Here is a 5,949-nt window from a genome sequence, read left to right as displayed (position 1 = left end):
TTTTCGTCACGCGAATCACCTTTTTAGGGACAGTTTTAATTTAATTTTGACACTGTCCGAAAGTTTTTAAATTTATAACTTTGCAGCCGATTTTTATTAAGTAACTTTTAGTCTTCAAGAAAAATTTATCAGCAAAAAAATGTTTACACAATTATACACAAAAAAATTTTATTTTATTATTTTATTTGTTTAAAAAAAATTCAAAAATTTTGGGTGATTTTCAACGAGCTGTAACTCCGAGGAAAATGATCGTACAGCAAAAAAAAAAAAAGCAAATTGTAACTCAAATTGTAAGTGTCTAGTGTTCAGATATGACCTCGAAATTTTTTTATCAAGTTCGGGTCTGGTGAAATCCTAAGAAAACCACAAAAAAAAATTTTCCAAATTTTTTCTCCTCTTAAAAAAGGTCTACGGGCTTCAAAAAATTTTTTTCCATTGTTTTGCTGAAATGCTTTTTTAGAAAATTTAATGCCCTTCAATTTGACGTAATCAAAAAGCCTGTACGATAATTTGCCGCGGAGTTATCGCCAGTCAAAGCAAAAAAGTACTTTTTCACTTTGACAATCAATAACTCTGGAAATAATGATTGTACAGAAAATCTAAGGACGGTTTTGAAAACTACACAATTTTCTCTATAAGAGGCTGTGAGTGGATTTTGTCAAAAAAATTTTTTGAATTGAAAAATTTAACTGAAAAAACGACGGAAATTCGTAGAATTAAGGATATTTGGATAACTTGGTATAACTTTGGATTAAATGGATGAAAAAAGGATATCGTCGGTAATTTTTAAACCTCCAAGTGTCTTTTAGAATCTCTGAAAAATTCAAAGCTCTGCGATTTTTTTTTCATCGTGTTCCAAAGCTTTAAAGTCTTTGTTTTTGTAAAAATCACTATTATGAGCAATTTTTTGATTTTTATTCATTTTTTCAATGAAAAAATTTTTTTTTCTTAAAAATTGATATTTTTTCAATCAAAGAAATTAATTTCTCAAGAAATTTGAAAAAAAAAAAAAAATTTTTATTTTTTTTTTGAAAAAATTTTTTTTTTTTTAAATATCCTGAAAAATCAATTTCATTGATTGAAAAAATTAACTCGATTTCTTCTGACCACTAAAAGTCACTAAAAAAAATATTAAATATAATAATTATTAAATTTATTGCTGGAAATACGATTAAAAAATTAAAATATTCATGATCACTACGACAGTGTCAATAATGGAAGCTTTTACCTCATGCATAATTCTTGCATGTCATCGTAACAATTGAAAGACTTAAAAATAAAAAACGAGACATATTGATTAATTTATTCACCGGATAATCTAACGGAGAAGGGAGTCCCTTTAATTAATATAGATTAGACATAATTCTATATTGTATATTTATGTATTAATTAATCTATGAATAGTATGGATGAGTAAGGAAAGGAAGAACGAACAAGGAACCGGGTAGCGAGACAAATGCTGACTCGATTAATCCGCATCGAGTTTTGAGGGAGTAAATTGATTGATGCTTCCCTTCCATCTGTTAACTTTGACGCCCGGATTATACAACACTAATTTTCATATCTATTGTACGCCTAATTTATCGTAATTAATTATCGTCCATAATTTAATCATTACCATATTTTTTGTTTAATTTAAAATTTTATAATTGTAATATATTCATTATTACGTTATTCGCCTGAAGATATTGATTAGACATGAAGCTCTAACGTGAATAAATAGAGAATTCCAAGAGAATAGCAAATGAAAGTGTATTTCCTCGTTTTATATTAAAGTTATATCAGTAGTAGATTTAAACAGAGACAAACAAAAACAAAAATGAACCAAGGGATGATAGCACTCGTTATTAATACTGAATGCAGAGATGTAGAATACGTTTGCTGTGGGTGCAAAAGGAGAAGGCTTCCGTGGATGGGGAAAGAGAATACGACGGTTTCGTTCGCAAATCCCGATCTGAAATATGACGACGAGTAATCCTGGTAAAATAAAATAACCTCTCTGTAGGATTATATTAAAAAAAAAATATATATATATAAATATCAAATAAAAAATTGCGGATACAAATATCCATTTATTACATTCCCCAATCCGGTTGCTAATTAATTAATTTATTAATTAGCTATACTAATAATTAAAGGATTCTTTATTAAGCTTGCGGAAAATATTTTATATTGAATTTTTTTTTGATCTTATAATGCGAAAAAATTTTTTATTATTATTATTTCTATTATTTCTATCAAAATTATTAAAAATCCATTAACATTGCTTCACTTAATAATTCGTTGAAAAGCTGTAGAAATTTTTTTAAAAGTTAGTTCCTAATGTCACCGCTACGTGGCGCCATGGCGCTTATTTTTCTCGCTTTTATAATTTTTTTTTTTTTTTTTTTCCAAGTTTTTATTGTTAGCATTATTATTGTTATTTTTATTTTTTTATGCATAAAAATGACAAGTATATAAAAGAGTAGTTAGACTAGTAGATAGAAAAATAAGTAAAGCGTGTACTTATGAAATAAAATACAGTATACACAATGCGAATTGTAGCGCACGCAACTGTCCCTGGCGCATCCGCTCTCATCGAATATCTCTTTTCTTTAACATATATTATCCATTACTATGCAGTCTCTTTGTATATATGTATAAATATCAACATAAATGTGCGTGTGTGTGTGTGAGTGTGGATTGAGCAAGATCGTGGAGACAATTTATAAAATAAAAAGGTATAAAAATAAGAAAACAATAATAACCAGCTCAACAATGCTTTAAGGCGAATAAATAATTACTGTTATAATGTAATGACCGATGTGGGCCATGGGAATACTCGATAATCCTATGAATTATAAAAGATAAATGACCTGCTATTTTTTCATTATTTAGAATTTTTTTCTATTGGATCACCAAAGGTGGGGGGAGGAGGATTAAGTAATGCAACTTGTGTCCTGATCTATATTTATTTTTTATCATTCTTTATTGTTCGATATTGATGAATGTGCTGATCATTATGTTAGGTAACAAAGCGGATAATAATTTTTGTGATGTAAATTTTTATTGAACGTTTAATAATGAAATAATAATAATTATATACAAAATATGACAATTAAATTTGCTTTTTTAATTTTTTTTTAGTTAAACAAAACAAAAAAAAATTACAATTAAGTTCCAAATACATCCGCTAGGTGGCGAAATAATTTTTACACTTCTCGCTTCTACATCGGCTTACTGATTCTTTAAGTCCGATCCATTCTTAAACATTTATTTTATCGAAATTTAGAACTATATTTCCATTTTAATACATCAGAAAAATTTTTTTAAATTTTATTGTGGCTTCAACATTTATTATAAGCTTGAACATTCATTTTTTCGATGTTGAAGCTTTCATCTAACATGCTTTGAAATTTAAAACGCTACTTCAATTTTAATACATCAGAAAAATTTTATCTTGACTTGTTTTTATTTCTACTTTGATCCCAATTGCATTTGACGATAATGTTAACATGCTGCTCCCTTCACAACAATTAAAAAACCTTAGTGGTGTACCCAAATATAATTTATTGATCTATTTATCACGGATTAAAAATAAAAATTGATGAGTTCATGAAATTTAATTAAAAAATTAATAACATTCGCTGTCAGAAAATTTTGACATTTAATGGCGATCTCATATCCACTAAATTCTTTCATTGCTTTCTCATTATTTTTTTTTTTTCACCATTAATTTTAAATTAAATCACTTTGAAGATACCATCATAATTTATTTAATGTTAATCGTAAAGTTAGAGCTAGATTTCGCAACTTGAAAATCCAATCTCAACAGTATTTACGTCCACGAAGAGCTGAAAAATTTTCTATGATTTATGTTTTTGGTTAAACAGTCGAATAATTTTTGCTTCGAGAATTTTGTGTAATAACTTAGCAATCGTTTGTATATTTAATTAAACTATAGTTAATTTTAACTATCTATGTATGTACATGGGCATTATTGACTTCAAGCAACTTTGAATTATCACTTTTACATCAGTATTTTCATTGTTTGACCGATTTCTAGTTCTAATTAATATATTTTTCTAAAAAAATTCAAACTATACTGTAATAAAAATTGAATTTTTATTTATTTTGAATGATTTTTACATTAAAAATTACATTCATTTTTTTGAGATGAAATAATCCGTTTGAAATTAACCCAGTGGTTGATAAATTATTACAACATCTCTCAAATTATCATAAATTGATGAATTTGAATATTATTGGTCACTTTTACATCTTTACAGTAATAAACGTTAATATTTTTATGAGTGAATTCTAGAAGTTAAAATTTTTTCCGCTAGATGTCGCATTTTTATTTTTTTTCTTTCGCTTACATATTGGCTTTATGAATACTTAAGTTACGTCCATCTATGCGATTATTTAAATGATGTCAAAGGTTTAATTTTAATAATTTCATTCCGTAAAATTTTTAGTACCTTCAAATTAATATCCATTATTTTCCTTCAATTATTTTAGATCCTAATTAAAAAAGGAATTAATTTGCTGTATTAATTCACGATTGAGATAAAACCTTCTGACATAAAACTTATTTTTTAAAAAGAAAAAAATTTCTTCACTGACCCAAATTTGGTGGAATTTTCTTGTAAATTTATTACTTTTTTTCTTCTCTATTTAATATTCTATTGTAGTATATTTTTGAATTAAAAAATTTTGTTACAAAACAAATTTAATTCAATTTTTCTTGTCCTTATTCTTACAAATACTGAAAAAGTTTTTGCAGCGCATAGCTTTACTAGGTGACGCGTTTGAGTAATGATTGATCAGAGAAGAATAAAATTGGTTCTGTTATTTCCTTCATTCGCTGCATACGTATTGTTTGTGATTGATGAAGCAGATCGATACGTAGAATAAAATGTTTATCATCTAAAAAAAAAAAAAAAATTGTGATGTTGAGTCTAAAATTTTCTTGAAAAAATAGCAGTATAAATTTATGTTTTATTTTTTGTAAATTCTTGACACTTACTTCGATCTTGATCATTTCGATATTGCCATTATGACAATAAATTTGCTTGGTTGTCATTTTTTGGCAAGTAAATTTGGTAGAAAGCTAAAGGTTTAAAATTTTTTAATTAAAGAATTTAGATATATTTCTAAAGTTTTGAGGCTTAGAAAAATGTCAACTAAATTATAATAAAAAATAAATTTGACATAACTTGGCATTTTAAATAACAATCACAATTTTTTGTTAATACATCTTGTTTTTTTTTCTGTTGGCAAGCAATTGGTGTTCTTGTTTTGATTATAATTTAATCACAATTCAAAACATAACTTTTGTGAATTCATTTAAATTTAATTTTGCATTCCTAATTTTTCTTTTTCCAACCATTTAAAAATCTCAGAAACTTAATTAAAAAAATCTTTGATTCTGTTCGACATGTGGGGCCTAAAATTAAATGATTATTTGAGATGATTATTATTAATACTCACTCTTAATTTTTCTAGAACAGCCTTGAACCCGTGTCCTTTATCCTCTTCTTGACACTCGCTCAATGGTCCCGATCCGGAGAACAAGCCAGTGCCCAGAACCTACAACAAACAACGTATAACGCACAGCGGAACGATTTGACTTTGACTCGCCGTTAATAATACCCAAGCATTAAAAGACTAAGGACATTTTTGTCATTGTAAGAATATTTTATCACCGAAGTCACGTAGCCTCGTTTCAATACCATCAATAAACCTTTCTTTTGATATATTTCCGTTTCTAAAGATTCTTTCTTTACACCGCTTTAATTTATGTTTTATTATTTTTTATCTGTTATTTATAAACAATTTACTTGTAAAAAAAAATTATAAAAATTTTTTTTGAATTATTTTTTTATTAATTAAAAATCAAAAATATTTAAAGTAAGTAATAACTCATTTTTACAGCTAATTACAATATAATTGTTATCAAATAAACGT

The 5,949-nt window shown here is 26.4% G+C and overlaps 1 long non-coding RNA gene across 1 annotated transcript; it reads right to left on the bottom strand.

The window, feature by feature from the left end:
• Positions 1 to 3,053: 3,053 nt before the first annotated feature.
• Positions 3,054 to 5,705, bottom strand: LOC141532374 (uncharacterized). Its single transcript, XR_012480082.1, has 3 exons — positions 5,473 to 5,705; positions 5,009 to 5,092; positions 3,054 to 4,908 (listed from the first exon to the last, which is right to left on the bottom strand). It is a non-coding gene; the product is annotated as an uncharacterized LOC141532374 (long non-coding RNA).
• Between the last annotated feature and the right edge of the window lie 244 nt (positions 5,706 to 5,949).

Source organism: Cotesia typhae, unplaced genomic scaffold, assembly GCF_013202065.1.
Source record: "Cotesia typhae breed Kobodo isofemale line unplaced genomic scaffold, CoteBio_Ctyphae contig_59, whole genome shotgun sequence".
Lineage (NCBI taxonomy): Eukaryota > Metazoa > Arthropoda > Insecta > Hymenoptera > Braconidae > Cotesia > Cotesia typhae.
The sequence above is the reverse complement of the archived record's forward strand: the minus strand, read 5'-3'. Positions and strand labels throughout refer to the sequence as shown.